The sequence below is a fragment of the Gopherus evgoodei genome, chromosome 3, assembly GCF_007399415.2.
Source record: "Gopherus evgoodei ecotype Sinaloan lineage chromosome 3, rGopEvg1_v1.p, whole genome shotgun sequence".
NCBI lineage: Eukaryota > Metazoa > Chordata > Testudines > Testudinidae > Gopherus > Gopherus evgoodei.
In genome coordinates, this window is record NC_044324.1 from 208,310,460 (window position 1) to 208,327,577 (window position 17,118).

Genomic DNA, 17,118 nt, shown 5'->3' on the forward strand with positions numbered 1-17,118 from the left:
TGCGCCAGGGCCGAGGGGCGGGAGCGCCCCCTTGGGTTCGTCGTAGGGTGCGTGGGGTTGCTGGGCGGGGAGTTCTTTGCTGGCAGCAGCCGCACAGAGAAGTTGTAGCCAGAGACGAGCCTGAAGCACAAAGGGCGCAGCCGCGGACGCTGTTCAGAGCTGGGTCGGATCGGGGCAGCCCTGTAACGTGCTGGCCTAGCCCCATCCCAGAGCCGAACACGCCTGGACTCTGGGAAGGGGGCAGATCAGGGGCCTTTTCTCAGGGGTACTGCGGCCTCCCGCTTTCCAGGGTGAATTTACACTGTTGACATTTCAGGGGGGCAGCCGTGTTAGTCTGGAGCCGCAGAAAGAACCAGGAGGCCTTGTGGCATCTTAGAGAGTAACAAATTTATTTGAGCATAAGCTTTAATAGGCTAAAACCCACAGCTTCTGCTTAAAGAAATTTGTTAGTCATTAAGGTGCCACAAGGACTCCTCCTTCTCATTACTGTTGAAATTAGCATGTGTGAGGTGGCTCATCTAACTCCCTCCCTCCCACACCCATCCGTTCCCAAACTACGGGGTGCTCGGAAATCTCCCGGCTGTAGAAGTTTTACATTTCCCAAAGGGCTGTTCTTGAGCTGTGCCAGCAAAATGGGCAGGTGCACGTGCAAGCAGATGACTAATTGCACATGAAAAACACACATTTGCATACCACAAATGAGCAGTTACTTGTACATGTAAATGCCTTGCTGATTAACTTTTTTAATTGATTTGTTTGTGAAATGTCTAGGACCAACTTTTTGGCCTGAGGGCTACATCAGGCTTCCAAAATTGTATGGAGGGCGGGTTAGGGGAGGCTGTGCCTCCCTGAACAGCCAGGCATGGCCCAGGCCCCTCCCCCATCTGACCCCCTCCCCCTTGCTTCTTGCCCCCTGATGGCCCCTCAGGACTCCTGCCCCATCCACCACCCCCCGCTCCCTGTCCCCTGACCACCTCCAGACCCTCCACCCCTGACTACCCCCTGCTGCACCATCCAGCCCCTCCTCTCATTCCTGACTGCCCCCCAGGACCTCTGCCCCACCCAACCACCCCTTCTCCCTGACTGCCCCCTACCGCCCTATCCACCCCCTCCTCTCCTTCCTGACTGCCCCACAGGTCCCTGCCCCCATGTTCCCTGCCCTCTGACCTCCATGACCCCTATCCAAACCACCACCCACTGATCACCACCTCAAAATCCCCTGCCCTCTATCCAACCCTCCTCCCCTGCTCCCTGCCCCCTTACTGCACTGCCTGGAGCACCAGTGGCTGGCAGCACTACAGCAGTGCTGCCCAGAGCACCAGGACAGGCAGCTGCGCTGCCCGGATGGAGCAAGCCACGCCACCAGGCAGCACAGAGCAGCGGGTCAGGCTGCGGCTCTGCAGCTGTTCTGCCCCAAGAGCTCACAGCCCCACCTCACAGAGCATTGCTCTGGTGGCTCAATGAGCTGAGCCTGTGGGGAGGGGGAACAGCGGGGACCGGGGGCTAGCCTCCTGGGCCCGGAGTTCAGGGGCTGGGCAGGAGGGTCCTGTGGGCCACATCCGGCCCACAGGCCATAGTTTTCCCACCTCTGGTCTAGGGTGTGGGAGGAAAGACGTACACGGACCGCAGAGCTGTGAACCCAATTAAGTCCAGGCTTAACAAATCTCACTGATTCAACTTCATTGAGAGCTCATAGAATTGTGCTTAGCATAAATATTTTCTATAGCCTCATGGTTCAGTATTTCTGATACAGATGATTCACTGTGTGCATGGGAAAATGGTAATTGTGGGACTAAATCTGGGATACCACTAATGATACTGCGTGACAGATTAGAAGATTCTGGTTGCCATTAAATATGGACAACTAGCCATGTGTTAATATCTGATGAAGAAATAAGATTTTCTTCCCAGGAAATTAAAATTCTAGCAGCTGTATTTTTGGCATGGATTTTTATATCTTAGCCAGTGGGCATATGTTTCTCTGAGGACTGAAATCTAGCCTGCAAAGTCATTTAGCTGAGGAGTGAATTTTTTTTAGACATCTCAGTTTGAGCAGCACATACCATGTGAAATAGTCAACTGCCAAGTCCAAAAATTAAAAGCTTGTTTTCCTGTAATAGACCTTCATGACTTGGTGATATTTAACCTCCTCTGTAATGGGACTGGGCCATTCATCCAATCCACAAGGTAACACATTGTAATTGCCTACAATTTGGCTATAGGGGGTCCCCGGTATTCATCTCCCCCTTATCCATTGTTTCAGATATCTGTTGCTCATCATTAGGGGAACGTGTTCCAATTTATGTTAGTCCTAATCCGAATAGCCATTGTTTGCATGGATCGGGACCGACGTGAATTGTAACACATTCCCCTATTGTACAGTACTGTGCTATACTTGCATCTGTCGGCCATGTTCAAGGCTTATTACCTATGGAGGATATTCTCCATGTTGATTGAGCAGACAGCAGCTGAAGGAAAGCCCAGTGTAAAGAAGTTTTGGGAGTCCTACAATATCTTGAATAACATGGAAAACACTGACGCGTTGTGGGAAGAAGTCACTTTGCAATGTATGAACGGCATTTGTCACCGTGCACGGCCAGATGCTTTCCACAGATTCGTGGGATTTGATGCTGTTCCTGCTCTCGAGCAAGAAATTGTCAAGTTGGCAAAGGATGTCGGCTTCGAGGAGGTGGAGGAGGAAGAGGAACAGAAGTTATTGGAGTCTCACGTTGAGCTACTGGCAAATGAGGAACTAATTGAGCTGGACCAACCACAGATATCCGAAGAAATCAAGGACGACAATAACGATGATGTTGAGCAGGAAGCCAGGAGTCTGATGACAAAGAATCTCTCCCCTTTCTTTGGATTGTTGGATGAGATGGTGGAAATCATACAGAGCAGTGATCCTTTCTGTGAACGGTCTGCCAAAGTCTCCAGGACTCTCAATGATGCAGTAGCTTGCTACAGGGAGATCTGTCATTCAAAGATTCATGCAGGAGAGCAGATGTTGATAAAATCCTTTTTAAAAGACTTCTGCAACCAAAAAGCCAACCACGGAAAAGCCAGCCCAAGAAAATCCAGCCGCCACCTTTACATAAGTTTAGCATAACACTGTTTTATACTGTAGTACTGTACTGTATTTACTGCATCAAAATGTTCTGTGTGTTGGAATAGTGTTAGTAGGGGTCTACATTATTTTATTCAATGTTTTATGTGTAAAATGTGTACTGTATGACCTGTCATTGTAAAAAGGTACACTGTTTTAGCTGAAAAGAGCATTGTCATAGGTGAATGTGGTGAAATAGTAAATGCATTCCCCTCCTCCCCCCACCCCCTTATTCCATTATTTCTTATGGGGAAAAATTTCAGTATCCATCACCCTTTTCAAGAATGCAAACCCAATGTATACAGGGACTCCCTGTATTTTATCTGACAAATTTTGTTGGACTAACGCCATCTCTGACATACCCCTGACCCCCCCAGCCCAGCCTCTACACAAAACTTTAGAAGTTAGAGGAATGAACCAGCAAGGAAAAATAAATCTTTTACAGTCAGCAAAGTCGTCTTCTCAAGGCATTGTGTTTATTACAAGAAAGTAGAATAAGTTAAACAGAGTAACTCTCCAGTCTGAGGCCTGGTCTACGCTAAAAAATTAGGTTGACTCAGCTATGTCACTCAGACCTGTGAAAAATCCATACTGCACTGAGTGACATAGTTAAACCAATCTAATCCCCAGTGTAAACAGCACTAGGTCTCTTGGGAAGGTGGGTTACCTATATTGACAGGGGAACCCCTCCCGTCAGTGTGGGTAGTGTCTACACTGAAGCGGTACCGCTGTGCCACTGGAGCATTTAAAGTGTAGACAAGCCCTGAGGATCATGTCAGCCTTATGACATGTGGGCGTGGCACTCCCTACCTTTCCAAGGGAATTCTCCCAAGCAGCCACTCTTAACATCCTTTCCCTGAGTAAGGCAAGAGACATTCGAGAGTCCTTGGGCTCGTACTAAAAAGTTTGCAGCACCACAGCTCTCTAGGGTTAGGCTCAGGGAGCCCTTTAGCCACATGGCTGCTGGCTTTCTGGGTTGAGGAACGTTTAACAAATAACAATAACCAGAATTCAGTCAAACACAGCAGGGAGCAATTTATTGGACCAAATGTTTGACATGCATATATCTTAAAGATGTGACAATTCCTCCTCCTTTGTAATTAGCAGACACTAAACTGTCTTTCTCGCCTTTGGATAGTCACAGGAACAGGTCCAGAGAATCAGCAATTACGTAGCCTTGTATTCCTTGCCTTAGTTTGTTCTAGCATTAAGGTATTTCCTTTCTGCTTTTTCATATTTATTTTTCCTAGCTGCCACATTCTTCCATCTGTCTTCAACCTCCTCCTTAACCCATCCATATGCTCAACCTGCCTAGTTTCTGATGAGATTCTTTTCTAGGCTCTTAGCCCACACCTAATACTGTGATATGTGAGTGCCTTCCAGATTACAACACATACAAGATGAATTACACTGAAAAATTAAAGTTACCTCTCCCCCTGTCCATTGTGGAGAGTAAATTGTGTAACAGCAAATAGGTTCCAATATTCCAACCAAATGAAATAGAAGGCTTTGCCAACAGCTTCAGCTAGCAGCTCCTTTGGGGTATCTTCTTAGCAGGAGCATTGCTTTGTGGATAACACGGTGTGTTTATACATGTCTGGTACCATAGTATGTCTGTCTTCCTGTGAAATAACTATTTCCAAGAGCGAGAGTTGGTTAGTAGGATTCCAATGTCCTGCAATGACATGTCTTTCTAATGTCTGGCCATCCAGGCACTATTACTCATTTAAGACTTTCTTTAGTTCATCCTTTTTGGTTGTCTCTAATTTCTGTTGTTTTGTGATTGCTTGTTGGAAGATACTAGCGTGCAATGTATGTCCATTTCTTCACCAGTGTTATCAGTACCTCCTACATCTCTTCTGGCATAATGTCAATGGGGATATTGTATGCCAGATTCTCAGCCGCTGTAAACTGGTGTTGTTTCATTGACCTCAATGGACCAGATCAGTTTACATCCATTGAAGATCTGACACTACATCTCAGTAACTAGACAATTACCCTCCGTAGTGTGAGCAGGTCTTCAGGAGTGCTTCAAGTGGGTCAGCTGTTACACTGCAGCCAGACACACACTCTTGGAAGAATTTACAGTCAAACAAAATTGCACGTTGTTCTTCTTCTATTTTTTATAATATTCTTATGTTGCTATGACTTCGTTTGATGCATGATACAGTGGTTAGTCTTACTGGAGCTGCACAGCACCATGTCTAATCTCTGATGCGTGCTTTTAGAATCAGTTTTATATCAGGATCAAAGCTGGCAAATCCTGGAGCTGTTTCCATTGTGAACAAATCCTTGAAATTCTGGAAATCAGTAGTTTGATGCTTATCCTCCAGGAAATCCATTGTCTTGCTTTGGCAACTGTGTTGATTTCAGACAAGTTCAAAGGTTGGTGCAAATGTGGTCATGTAATTAATCATACCGAAACGTATCTAAAACTGTTGAAAGCTATTTGTGGGATTGCCAGTCCTAGTTTTCTGAGCTGAGTTCTTGTGTTCCTTTGTCATGTGACCTCTATCAGGAAGGTTTGCATCCTGATCCTCCTCTGGTCAACCAAACGCTAGGCTGTCCTCAAGGATTGTTCTAACTCTATTAACTCTTTCATATCTCATCAGCCTTGCATCAGAATTGATCTTGTGCTGAGAGGAACCCAATGGTAGGCAAAATAAGCTGGGCCAGATCTTCAGCTTGTATATTGACTTCAGTGAACTTACACCAGCTAGAACTGACCCTCTTTATTTGCCAAAAGTGCTGCTGAAAATTTTAAATTGTTATGCCTCTTCCGAGAGTTCAGCTGCCCAATATGTTGCCCTAAAACAGAGTTTCTCAACCTTCCCAGACTATTGTACCCCTTCCAGGAGTCTGACTTGTCTTGTGTACCCCCAAGTTTCACCTCACTTAAAAACTACCTGCTTACAGAATCAGACACAAAAATATCAAAGTGTTACAGCCAGACTATTACTGAAAAATTGCTTCCTTTCTCATTTTTACCATAGATTTATAAAATAAATCTATTGGAATATAAATATTGTACTTGCATTTCAGTGTATAGTATATAGAGCAGTATAAATGAGGCATTGTCTCTCTGAAATTTTAAAGTTTGTACTGACTTTGCTAGTGCTTTCTTAGGTAGCCTATTGTAAAACTAGGCAAATATCTAGATGAGTTGCTGTACCCCCTTGAAGACCTCTGTGTACTCCCAAGGGCACCCATCCCCCTGGTTGAGAATCACTGCCCTAACACTTAGGATTCTGATATAGTGAGCTCAGGTGCACCTTCAAGCCCTGCCTGAATGTAAGGTCTCCAAGGATTGGCAAAGGGTAATTGTGACAGAATGTACCATGTCCTCACCCTACACACTGTTGTATTGTAAAGTACACCTTGTGAGAGAGCATTTCAAAACTCATCATTTGCTGATTAATAATATCATGACAAAAAGCACATACATGAAGTTATAAACATAAGCTGAGATCATGACTAAAAGCATGTTTTCCAGAGAAGTCTGGGGAGTGGCCAAACCAGTTCCTCGCAGACAAAGGGCAAGTAGATGCCTCAGCCAGGTGTAAACAAGGCTGCTGGGCCATTTTTTGGCAGGAAAAGGAGCAGGGGCAAAACAGCCTACATCTTAGCAAAGAAGCAGCATGGAATTCCCTTCCCAACTGGAAATGCTTCTCAAAGGGGGCACAGGACTATAAAAAGAAGGGGCACACACCCCAAGGCACCCCTCCTCCTCCCTGTCTCTCACCATTGATTCACTGCATGAGAATGGACAAAGGAAGCAGCCATTAAACAGAAGCCGGGATCCAGGCCTGAGAAGTTTGGTCAATAAGACTGTTGTGAGCATATGGTGGGAGAAATGGCCGGCTTTAGGCCGATTCAGCCGATTCCCAGGAATCGGGCCCCGTGCCTAGGAGGGCCTTGTGCCAAGAGCTGGAGCCCCAGCTGGAGCGCGGCAAGCCACCCTGCAGCCCCGCTCTCCCGGCTGGAGCCCCGGCCTGAGCGCGGCAAGCCGCCCTGCAGCCCCGCTCTCCCGGCTGGAGCCCCGGCCAGAGCGCAGCAAGCCGCCCTGCAGCCCTGCTCTCCTGGCTGGAGCCGTGGCCGGAGCGGGGCAAGCTGCCCCGCAGCCCCGCTCTCCCTGCTGGAGCTCCGGGCCCTTTAAATAGCGCCCATAGCCCTGGGATAGCGGGGGGCTCTGGGGGCTATTTAAAGGGCCAGGGCTCCAGCTGCCTCTGCCACCCCATCCTTTAAATAGCTGCTGGAGCCCCGCCACCCCCATGTATTCTCCAGGGCTCTCGCTGCTATTTAAAAGGTCCGGGGTGGGGTAGAAGCAAGGGAGCCCCAGGCCCTTTAAATAACCCCCAGAGCCCTGGGATAGCGGGAGGCTTGGGGGCTATTTAAAGGGCCGGGGCTCCAGCTGCCTCTGCTGCACCCCCTGCCGTGCCCCCAGCCAGCTCTGCCCCCAGCCAGCTTTGCACTCTGTGTCCACAGCCAGCCCCTGCCAAACCCCCTGCCCTGTCTCCAGCCACTCCCTGCCACACACCTGTGGCCCTGCCCAAAGCCAGCCAGCCCCCACACACCGCTGCCCACACCAGCCCTGCACACCCTGCCCACACCCAGCCCCAAACCCCCTGCCCTGTCTCCAGCGAACCCCGCTGCACTCCCCTGTGTGAAGCGAGCCAGTTCTGCACTCCTCTGTCTCCAGCCCTCTCAACCCCTGCTGCATCCCCCTGCAGCCCTGCCTGAAGCCAGCCCACCCCACACCCCCCTGTCTCCAACCAGCCCTGCACCCCATTCCCTGCCTGCAGCTAGATCCTACCTCCAGTCAGCCCCTGCCCTGCCTCCAACCAGCCCCATGTCCACTGCTGCCCTGCAGTTCCCAGGGCAGGAACCCTGCACACCTGCTTCAATGAGAGGGGCAGGGAGCAGCTGGGACCCACACACATGCACACCCGCAGGGAGTGGCAGGGACCCACACATGTGAAATGGCGGTCATTAATAAGCAATCAACAGCATATATGATGCAATGTACATAATATATAATTGTATTATTTATATAGTTATGGAAAGTAAATAATACATGGAAGAAATGAAAGGCTTTTTTTTACACTTTTTTTTTTTTTTCAGTCATCCCTGCCAGGGCCCTGCCGAAAATGTTCGAATTGGGCCCTGCACTTCCTAAAGCCGGCCCTGGTGGGAGAAACTTGGCTTTGAATCTAACATAGTTTGTTAAGTTAGGCATTAGTTGCTCTTTATATTTATTTTTCCTGTGACCATTTCTGACTTTTATTTCTCATTATTTGTACAGTAAAAGTTGTATTATCCAGCCCTGTACCAACCAGAAAGCTCTACAAACCAGCATTTCTAATCTTCATAGAAAGTCCAGTTGGTGCAAGGCCGGCAGGCTGCCTACCTGGCTCCACGTGGCTCCCTGGAAGTGGCGACATGTCCCTGCAGCTCGTAGGCGGAAGAATGGCCATAAAGAGTTTGGAGTGGGGGGGGGGATGCACGAGGGGGTGCAGGGTGCGGGGTCTGGGAGGGAGTTTGGATGCAGGAGGGGGCTCAGGCAGGGGGTTGGGGTGTGGGAGTGGTTTTGGGGTGCCGCATCCAGGTGGCACTCACCTTGGGGAGCTCCCTGGAAGAGGCAACCTGACCCTGTCCCAGCACGCCCTCTGTTTTCCGGATCAGCTCTGGTGACAGGCCTGTCTGTTCTTCTGAGTAGGGAGTCACAAAGCACATAGACCTGCCTTTTCCTGATGATGGTGCGATTTCCTGGCCTTCCTCCTGTTCTTTCTGGCTGCAAGTCCTTTTGGCTTTTATTCTCTCTTCCAGTCTTTTGAGTGTCATCCTGTATCATCCTGGGGTTCTGAACTCTGGGTATCTCCATTGGCTCTTCTCCTCTTCATACAGGACTAGCTGCTCTTCTCTTCTTCCTTGCCCTCCCACATTCAGTTACTGCCTGCTGTGACCCTTCTTCATTTTCCAGCTCAGCAAACTTGTTCCTGAGCTCTACTTCTCGTCCACTAGCCAGTCTTTTCCTCTACCTCAGTGTTTCTCAAACTAGGGTCGCCGCTTGTGTAGGGAAAGCCCCTGGTGGGCCAGGCCGGTTTGTTTACCTGCCCCGTCCACAGGTCTGGCCGATCGCGGTTCTCACTGACAGTTCCAGTCAGCAGGTTGGCTTAGGCACTGAGGGGTCAGAGAAAAGAGAACTTCAGGCTTCCAACACCTATAATGGCTTACATTTATAAATGGATATGATGGATGACCATCATGACCCCAAGATCTACCACCATCCATCAGTAATGGGAGCCCTAGAAGAAATATCTGAGAGAGAGAGAGAGAGAGAGCTTCTCCATCACCATATCATCACTAACGCTAACAGCCTGATACTTCTGCTGAATTTATCAGGAAATAATTTACCATTGGAATTATCATTGATAGGCCTCAGAGTTAACAGTTCCATGTGGACAAAAGGGAGCAGTTCACACATCCCTCAGAGCCATTGTTTTAGTTCATCTGTCAGCAGCTTCAAAAACACAGTCCTACATCAGTTCACATTCATAAGTCTATCTTTGCAACCATAGGATCTAGAAATGGAATTTACAAATGAAATCTTAAATTCTGCATAATCCCAATATGTTGCATGGGCTGGATGTAAACATCAAGCAGGTGGGCATTGGCCCACTGACAGGGTTGCCAGTTCTTGTGATTATCATGAGTCTCATGGCAATTTAGTGTCTTTCTTAAACCCCCAGCTCCTACAGTCAAGTGATTGGCAGGAATCTCAGCTTTTTTTGTTGTTTTTTGGCCTTTAAAAAAAAAATTCTAGCCTTCCTGGTGGTAATGTTTTCAAGCTTTTTATCCAAAGTGCACCCTAAAAGCACAGAAACCAGAAGCCCAATAAAAAGAACCAAAAATTAGTGGCAGGAAAACTCCAGTTTTTCACCATTCAACTCCTCAGCTGAAGGGAGAGGACAAGAATGAGCTAAAGAAAAAGAGAATAAATAAAGAGATTGCACTTCCCCTGTCTGGCCACATGGTGTACCCCTTGCTCCAAAGGCTGCCTGGTCGCCTTGGTGATTAAACACAGAGTTTGGCTGTCTGGTTTAGAGTTTTCCATTTGTTATTGCTAACTGCTTCCTTTTTGAGTTGTGTTTTAAAATTCCCAAATACACAGATTCAGACAGGGCCAACACTGACATTATGAGGGCCTCTGGTAGTTACAGAGCAGGAATAGGGGATACAGTACATACCAGTATGGATGAGATTGACACACTCTTGTGAAATGAAAGGGATCAAAGCAGGGGGAAGTGGCAGATTTTAATCTATGTGAATGTTAATAGACATGGGATTGGTATCTGCAAGTAAAGGCTTGGATAATAAGTGACATTTTAATTTTTTTGAATGGGCAAAGCCACAAGGTTTTTTTGTTGCTTTTTATTTGCAACACCAGTTTGACAATGTGTATTGGTAAGCAGGGCTGGCCTTCCCATGAGGCGAACTGAGGCAGTTGCCTCAGGTGCCAGACTCTGTGGCGGGTGGGAGGGCACCACCAGGACCAAGAATGTAGAAAATTGTGTCTGCTGCTGGTGCATATTTATTCTCTCTGCTCTAGATGCACAGAGATGGTGGAGTGCTGTGCTGGAGGAAGGAGGCACAAGAGACATAACAGGCAGGCAGGAGAAAAGGTGAGAGGGAATAACAGAAAGCAGCAGGATCTGCAGAGAGAGAGAGGAGGAGGAGCCTCTTATGTATCTCATCACCCCAAGGAGCCTGGACTGATTAACACGAGCTTCTCAGGGAGCTTCCTGTTCCTGCTGCTTCCCTGAACCCACTCAAGGAGAACAGGCAGTCAACTGAAGTAGTAGGAGCCAGTTATGCTCTTAAGACCCTGATATCTTCCCTCACTCAGGCCCAGCTACCAGCCTACTTATTTGTCCCCTTCAATTGAGTGTTGAGAGCCACTATAGCTGGCACAGAACAGCAGCCATTAGTGAAAGAAGAAAACGCCCCTCTGGGGCAGCATTCGGAAAAAGAAAGAAAGCAAAGGAAGCTTTTCTATCTAAGCAGGAAGGAGCTCTCCTGAGATACATAGACACAAATGTTCACGGTGAGCCTTCCGGCACTAGTGAGGACGTGAGTGGTGAGGAGATGCCTGATCTTCCAGTTAGTCAGAGTGCAGGTGACCTAGCAGCTACTGCAGCATCCATATCTCCATCTCAGATGGATGTAACCATGCACATTCCTGTAGAAAAGTGTAGATCAGAGAAGAGTGTGGTGGAGGCGCAAGAAACAGCTGCTGCTGAGTTTAGTTCCGTAAGTCTAGATGATCTAGGACTGTGGACCCACTTGAGCAGTAGCCTGAGGGACTTCCTTGTACTGCATGGGCCACAGCAAGTGAAAAACCTCAGGTTCCCCAAAGACAATGAAAATAGAAGTTTCCATCCAACACATTACTGACGTGAAATCCCCAATGGTGAAAAGTGGGGAGGCCATGACTTATGTACTCAGAAACCCAGAATGCTGCATACTGTTTTTGTTGCAAACTCTTCCAATCTAATGTTGAATCCACATTGGGTTCTACAGGAGGAAAGGACTGGAAAAATCTGGCTAGAAATCTGACATGCCATGAGAAGGTAGCAAATCACCAGAGACCATTTCATAGGTGGAAAAAGCTTGAGATGAGTCTAAGGTTAAAGGCCACCATAGAGGATCAGCATCAAGAGAAGATTGCATCAGAGTCTCTTTACTGGCAAAATGTTCTGAAAAGGCTCATTGCCATTGTGCTTGCTACCCAAAACCTAGTACTGTGTGGCACTTCAGATCAGCTGTATATGCCAAACAATGGAAACTTCCTTAAAATTGTGGAGCTGATGGCTGAGTTTGATGCTATACTGCAGAAGCATCTAAGAAGAGTCACCACCCAAGAAATGTACACACACCATTACCTTGGAAAAACAATTCATAATGAGATCATACCCTTACTGGCAACAAAAGTCAAACAGAAGATTATGGCAGATCTGAAGTCAGCAAGTTATTACTCTGTTTTTCTGGACTGCACACCTGTCATAACCTATTCCCAGATTTGGACCTTAGCGTCCAAAATATGGGGGTTAGCATGAAAACCTCCAAGCTTAGTTACCAGCTTGGACCTGGTAAAGCTGCCACCACCCAAAAAATTAGAGTGTTTTGGGGCACTCTGGTCCCCCCAAAAACCTTCCCTGGGGACCCCAAGACCCAAATCCCTTGAGTCTCACAACAAAGGGAAATAAACCATTTCCCTTCCCCCCTCCATGTGTTTCCTCCCTGGGTTCCTGGAGAGATACACAGAAGCAAGCTCCGTGAATCTAAACAGAGGGATTCCACCCTCTCTATTTCCAGTCCTGGAACCAGAAATACTTCCCTCTTCACCCAGAGGGTATGCAAAGTCAGGCTAGTAAATCTAACACACACAGATATCCCCCTGACTTCTTCCTCCCACCAATTCCCTGGTGAGCACAGACTCAATTCCCTGGAGTTCCCCTCTAAAGAAAAACTCCAACAGGTCTTAAAAAGAAAGCTTTATATAAAAAGAAAGAAAAAGTACATAAAAACGGTCTCTCTGTATTAAGGTGACAAATACAGGGTCAATTGCTTAAAAGACATGAATAAACAGCCTTATTAAAAAAGAATACAATTTAACACATTCCAGCAACTACACACATGTAAATACAAAAAAACCATATAAATCACTATCTGATCTTTTGTACTTACAACTGGGAAACAGAAGATTAGAAAGGCAGGAGATAGAAATCCTCTTATAGCCGAGAGAGCGTACAGGCAGAAGACAAGAACAAAGAACTCACACACAAACTTCCCTCCACCCAGATTTGAAAAAGTCTTGTTTCCTGATTGGTTCTCTGGTCAGGTGTTTCAGGTTACTTTTTTCCAGGTGTAAGAGACATTAACCCTTAGCTATCTGTTTATGACAACACCTGACATCAGTCATACATTAATGAGGCGTTTTGTAACAATAACAGAACCTAGTGAAAATATCCCTGCAATAGTGACTGTCAGAGAGCATTTTCTAGAATTTATTGACATTGATGATACTACAATAGCTGGTGTGACAAATGTGCTTCAAAAACTGGAAGATATGGGAATTGTGATAGCTGACATGAGAGGTCAGGGCTATGACAATGGTGCCAACATGAGAGGAAAGAACAGAGGAGTGCAGACATGGATCCGAGAGTTAAATCCTCGAACTTTTTTTGTCCCACCCAGTTCTCATTCATTGAACTTGGTGGTCAGTGATGCAGCATCCGCTTCTAGTGAGGCTGCTGAATTTTTTAATGTAATTCAAAGCATCTATATATTTTTCTCTGCATCAACTCATCGATGGCAAATTTTGAAGCAACATCTGGGAACATCCTCTCTGACACTGAAACCACTGAGTGCCACACGATGGGAAAGTCGAGTGGAGGGGATAAAGCTTATCAAACACCAAATTGGGAAGATAGATGATGCCATAGCTGCCAATATGGAGGATAATGCTGTGACAGGAACTGTTTGTGGGAGAACAGTAGCAGAGGGAAATGGAGTCACCAGAAACGTACATAACTTCAAATTTCTGTGTGGCTTAGAGTTGTGGCATGACACACTGTTTGAAATAAATGTTGTCAGCATGAGACTCCAAGGTGTTGACTTTGATATATCTGGAGCAATGGAACAACTGGACAAAGCAAAGTCATACCTATAGTCTTATCGGTCAGATGCAGGATTTCAAAATGTTCTGAAGAGTGCACAGAAGTTGGCAGAGGAACTTCACACTGAAGCTATTTTCCCACCCATTGAAAAATACAAGAGTCACTGAAGAAGAAGACATTTGATTACGAGGCATGGGATAATCCCATAAGAGACCCCAAACAACAACTCAAAATTGAATTCTTTAACCAGGTGCTAGATTGTGCAATACGGTCAGTTGAAGAATATTTCATGCAGCTCAAGGAACACAGCAGTATATTTGGGATGTATGATATTCCAAAACTCCTCACTATACTTGAGGAAGACATACACCAGCAATGCAGGGCTGTCATGGTATAATTCCCCACTCTGAACCTTAGCGTCCAAAAGATGGGGTACCAGCATGAATTCCTCTAAGCTTAATTACCAGCTTAGAACCTGTAGCGCTGCCACCAACCAGGAATTCCAGTGCCTGGTACACTCTGGTCCCCCCAAGAACTTGCCCGGGGACGCCCAAGACCCAGACCCTCTGGATCTTACCACAAGGAAAGTAAACCCTTTCCCCCACCGTTGCCTCTCCCAGACTTCCCCTCTCTGGGTTACCCTGGAAGATCACTTGATTCAAACTCCTTGAATCTTGAAATAGAGAGGAAAATCCACCTTTCCCCCTCCTTCTCTCTTCCCCTCCCAGACTCTCCCTGAGAGAGAAAGTTAATCCTAACACAGGGAGAAAATAACTTTTCTCTCCCCCTTCCCTCCTTTGAAGTACAAATTAAAATCTTTTCAGCAAAATACCAGTTTGAACTCCTTCCAACCAAATACACATTTGCAAATAAAGAAAACAACCATAAGCCTAACTCGCTTTATCTACCTAGTACGCACTATTCTGAACTTATTAGAACCTGTATTGGAGAGATTGGAGAGAAACCTGGTTGCACGTCTAATCCCTCTGAGCCCCCAGAGTGAACAACCACCAAAAAACTAACAGCACACACAAACTTCCCTCCCTCAAGATTTGAAAGTATCCTGTCCCCTGATTGGTCCTCTGGTCAGGTGACAGCCAGGCTCACAGATCTTGTTAACCCTTTACAGGCAAAAGAGATATGAAGCACTTTTGTTCTATTTACTCTTACTTATTTGTTTATGACAAGTGCACTAGAGACAGTGTTGAGACATGATGACTTGCACAATATTGATGCAAGTTATTTAGGTGATGAACTGAAAGCCCTTTCAAGATACATTCCAGGATCAACTCCAAAGGTGGTTCTGGAATATATGTGCACAAAGATGACCACCCCCTTTCCAAATGCTTTTGTTGCTCTGCACATACTTCTAACACTTCCTGTAACAGTTGCCAGTGGAGAACACAGCTCCTCCAAGCTGAAGTTAATAAAAACACATCTATGCTCCACAATGATACAGGAGAGGCTGGTCGGCCTTGCAACCATCTCAACAGAGCATGGCCCAGACTGTGGACCTTCAGGAAGTAGTTCAAATCTTTGCAACCAAGAAGGCATGGAAAACACCACTTTGATTATTCAAACAGATAAAAATGCCAGTGTTTACTATACAGACAAGACAAGGTACATTTGCTGTTCAGGCATTTGAAAGTTAAATGTTACTTAAAATTTTTGAACAAGGCATTTGAAGTTGTTAGTTCTCCTCTATTGGGGTAGGTAGCAGAGCAGTATCATGAGAGGAGTAGAACAGAAAGAAGGCAGAATTGGGACCTTTCGAAGTTTTGGCACAAGTGAGGGGGCATGAGGGTGTCATTTGAGCTCCCCTCCTCAGGTGCCAAAATGTTGTGGGCTGGCCCTGTTGATCAGGAAGGTTATTTGCATTAGATTTTGGGTCTTACATGCTTTTTTTGGATAGAGCTGAAGAAGAGGAACAGGCCCTGAAAAAGAATTGTGTTCTAAAATACCCACAAAATACAAGGCCAAAGAGAACAAAATCAGAGTCTGGGGGAAGCGTACTCAGTTGAATTATTTTGATCAAAGATGCACTAGCAGGAAAACAATGCTGATTCGTCATGCATGACCTAGATCAGTCATTCTCAAACTTTTGTACTGGTGGCCTCATTTCAAATAGCAAGCCTCTGAGTGCGAGCCCCTCCTTATAAATTAAAAACACTTTTTAATATATTTCAGACTATTATAAATGCTGGAGGCAATGTGGGGTTTAGGGTGGAAGCTGACAGCTCGTGACCCCCCATGTAATAACCTTGTGACCCCTGGAGGGGTCCCGACCCCCAGTTTGAGAACCCCTGACCTAGATCAATCAGTTTGTGATATTCAAGGTACACATTTTATAGGCCTCTCCCTTAATCTGGTGGCTTCAGTTGCCTTCATCCATAATATAGAACAATGGCTATAATGCTTCATGATTGTATATATTTGTGTGATCGTCTGATGATGATAGTAACTCAGCACTTCTGAACACCCTTCTCCAGAGAAGTATCAATCCTATTATGGCTGTGGGGGCTTAATGCAACATGGATGGCCCTGGATTCTGGAGCCAGCTTGTATAATCAGCCTGGTCCCTGGCATAAACTGCAGCAGCCTAGCCTGCATGATTGTGACTATAACATTCAAAGAGTGAATCAAATGTAAACCAAGGTAGTGATGTCTGCCTGTGCCTGCAGCTGCCAGACAGAAACAGTGGGTGTTCCTGTGCATCTCAGAGTTAGGTCAGACAGTGGTGATTTAATGATAACCATTGTTAACTATTTTCCTAAAGATCAAAGCACGCAAAACAAGGGGGACAATTCTATTATGAAGAGCTGTATGATTTACTCTGAGTTGCACCTCACCTGCAGAATCTGGGAGTACTGTATTAGCACTTATTTAAAAAATGGGACCCCAAGGCCCATGTTGTTTAACAGGCTGGTGTAAAGCAGAGCAGCTCTGTTGAAATCTGAGGTTACACTGATTTACACCTGTGTAGAAGCTGGCCCTAAGAATGGGTCTGAGACTCCCCCCTGCTGCCTGAGGAAAGGAATGTTAAGCAGTGGTAGAGATGCTTCTTATCTTGTCACACCCATCCTCCTTCTTCTCCAGTTCTCTCCATCTCTCTGCCACACGCACTATCTTGGACATTAAGATAAAGTGCATCCATTTGTTTTCTGTATTGGAGAACCAGTGCTTAAAAAAAAAAGAAGAAGGGGGGAGGGGAGGAAAGGAAACTCTCAAAGGGCATCTGTCCTTTCAGGAGGATAAACTGCAGCCACATAAGCCAGACAGCATTATAAATCCACTACTACAGCTCTTTCCTAATAAACAGACTTGAAAAATAAA